Here is a 3877-nt window from a genome sequence, read left to right as displayed (position 1 = left end):
GCGCGCTCATAAGAACATGGCGGCGTCTGCGGCAGATTTCAAAATAAAAGTCACGCAGATGTTTGTTTTCAAACTGGAGCTGTGGACCCCAATTTTTCGCCGCTAGAGGTCTCTTATTCAAAACCAATTCTGTCCATGAATTATCCAAACACAGTTGCTCATCTTTCTAATAAAACACACCATATTATTAAAGCGTCTACCATGGTTTCTAAACAATAACACCGGATATATAACGCGGGTGTGATGTCACTGAAAGGCGACGCACACACACGGGCCGTGTCCTGGTTAAAATCACTGATTTCTCTGGATTTAAACATTCTTGGAAACATGTAAGCAGACAAGTCAACAAAATATATAACATTGATTAATTCATTTGCATACGTTTTTATTTTCTCCCCCGTAGAGTGTCCCTGATATAATTATAATATGATTAAATTGACATAGTTTGACGTTACAGTTTATTCTCTTTTCTAAATATTCGCTTCTAATCATATTAATAACAGTTTATTTGTTATGTTTTATGTTTCTCTTCAGGTTTATACATACATTAACAGGAAACAGATATGTACATTTTGTAAATATTTTTAATCATTTTTTTACTGTATAAATGGTTCTTTAAACATGATATATCATGGGGGTATTTTTATATATATATATATATATATATATATATATATATATATATATATATATATATATATATATATATATATATATATATATATATATATATACACACACTCTATATATTAGTGAGCAAACAAAGAGTTAAAATCAGTGTATAGAAAAAATGCTTTTATTTCAAAATAATTTTTGATGTAAAAATCATACTAACATTATAAGAACACTACAGGAAACATTATAAAACAATAAAGCAGTTCATGACCCCTTTAACCCTTGTGCATTGTTCAAAATCACTAGCCTTTCGTTATGTTTGGGATGAAAACAGCCACTAAATGAAACTGCTGTAAAAATGTATCAGATAAATATTTTTTATTTATTTTTTGGCATAAATCTATTAATCAACCTCAGTCCTAATCAAAACTACTAAATGTAAAAAAAAATCATGATTTTAACTCTTTAATTGCCAAATTCATAAATTATGTCACTGATTATGGGGGAAAAAAACACACAATGACTATTTTCAATATAAAATGTGATTGTGGACTGGAATTTTTTTAACCTTTTATCACAGTCTTGGACAAGATTAGAAAAAAACATCCATTATAACCACATTTTTTGATTGCAACGCCATGACACCATATACTCATGCATTTTTGATTGCTGATGGTTTTCCCTGTTGGGAAGAGGTCACATTTGTAAATTTGACAGTTGATAACCAGGTGGCACCATTAACCCTTTAGATAGGACTGTGCAAAAAAAGCTTAGTTTCTGGCTTTTCAATGGAGTTTTATATGGAGCATATTATTGTGTCTGTGTGTGTGTTTCTAATCTTGTCCAAGACTGTGATAAAAGGTTAAAAAAAATCCAGTCTACAATCACATTCTATATTGAAAATAAGTAATTTTGTGTGTTTTTCTCCCCCAAATCAGTGACATCATTTATGAATTTGGCAATTAAAGAGTTCAAATCCAGAATTTTTTTTTTTACATTTAGTAGTTTTGATCAGGACTGAGGTTGATTAATAGATTTATGCAAAAAAAATATTTATCAGATACATTTTAACAGCAGTTTCATTTAGTGTCTGTTTTCATCCACAAACATAACGAAAGGGTAGTGAATTTGCCCAGAGTGTACTATTGAGTTTTTGAAAAATTTCACAATATGTCAAAATAAGATTTGTCACCAAAAAACAGAGAAAGTTATGGCCAAATGGTGGATGAAAACATCCCCAACATCACATAAGGGTTAAGATAAACTTAAATCATCACCTAAGCTGTAGTTTAATGTCTTTTACAAAGCCAGAGTTCATGTCAGAAAGCAAACTAAGAAACATCTACAGAAGTCAAATCTCTAGACAACTTGACATACAGCAATCCTAAATCATACCTGCATTCAAAACACATTACAAAAGATTAAATGTGAAGCAATCTTTAACGCATAATTAAACATCAGAAGAAAGCAATCTGTTACTGTCAATTATGAAACATACTTTATGCACATATATTTAAGACACCCCTTATATACACTATAGCTTAACGAGATTATATATTTGTGTTTTACACTTAACATGCTTATCCTGAGAATTATATAAAAAATTGGGTTCAGGTGCATAAAAGTATCACCTTATTTTTTTTGTTGCATGATATAAGTTATGCACATCAGATCTTATACTGTCAAAACAAAGTTAACTCACACACACACACACACACACACACACACACACACACACACACACACACACACACACGCACGCACATCATATTAAGATAGTTTTAGTGAAAAGAGGCTAAATCAAACGACACTCCAAATCTCCATCCACAGGTCTGAGGACAGTCACTCAGTTCACTCCTAGTTTTCAATCTGTGGCTAAAAATGGAAAAAGGGCCTAAAAATAAAGACATGAGATGTTATTTTGAGATCGTGATGCAATTTACCTAGAACCTTTCCAACGTGATGACGTCATACGCAGGTTAAAAAGTCTATAAATGTGTATTTGTGCTTGTAAATGTGGCCGATGGTTTGTCTAGATCAGACTCTATTCCTCATCTGGGATCAGTCAGAGCCTCTGAAGCTCTTCCTCTGAAACTGCATTGATTTGGACCTTCAGCCGTTAGTTCCCATTGAAGTCCATTATGAGGGGAGACATCCTGGACGGTTTTCCACAAAAAACTTAATTTCATTTCCACTGTAGAAAGAAACACATGAACATCTTGGATGAGATGGAGTGAGGACATGATCAGGAGATGTTCATTTTGAAGTGAACTAATCCTTTAACTCTAGCTTTGACTGCCTCACACCTGCTCTGATCTTCTCTTTATACACTCATCCTCCAGCAACCCTCGCCCTCCTGCCTGGCCTTATGATGTGTTAAGAGGATGTGTGTCAGGGCTTCCATAAACAGGAAAGGAGAAGGAAGACACCAGGCCTAGCCTGTCTGAAGTCCTGTGCGGACCAGCAGGTCTCGATGTCACAAAGATCTTCAGCAAATCACTGGAGCTGTGTGAAGTCCCTTCCTGCTTCACAGGCTCCACCATCACCCCATCCCAAAGAACTAGGGGTGTAACGGTACACATATTCATACCGAACCGTTTGGGTAAAGGACTTCCGGTGCGGTGCACGCGTGTGCTGAACGGTACCGAATGTAATCTTTAACAGTTAACAGTCGGCTTGTTTTACACGCGGAACTTCAATCCGAGTTCACACACGCACATATGAAGTATTCTGTCCATTTTATCAGGAAATTAAAACCTTTATTTATATTTAGGAAAATGTGCATGTATATACTATGTATATATTTTTATTAGGGCTGTCAAAAGATTAATCGCGATTAATCGCATCCAAAAAAAAAAAGTTTGTGTTTACATAATATATGTGTGTGTACTCTGTTAATTATTATTTATATATAAATACACACACAAGCATGTATATATTTAAGAAAAAAATATTTTTTATATATAAAAGATTTATATTTATATATATTATAGATTATATAAATATTTATACATGCAAATATTTCTTAAATATATACATGAATGTGTGTGTATTTATATATAAATAATAATTAACAGAGTACACACACATATATTATGTAAACACAAACTTTTTTTTTTTGGATGCGATTAATCGCGATTAATCTTTTGACAGCCCTAATTTTTATATTATAACGTCTCGGTTACGTATGTAACCCCTGTTCCCTGAAGGAGAAACTGACCGACGAATTGGGGATAATTTTCAGAGACCCAACTACTTTGAG

The sequence above is a fragment of the Gobio gobio genome (assembly GCF_949357685.1).
Source record: "Gobio gobio genome assembly, chromosome: 19".
Taxonomy (NCBI): Eukaryota; Metazoa; Chordata; class Actinopteri; order Cypriniformes; family Gobionidae; genus Gobio; species Gobio gobio.
The sequence above is the reverse complement of the archived record's forward strand: the minus strand, read 5'-3'. Positions refer to the sequence as shown.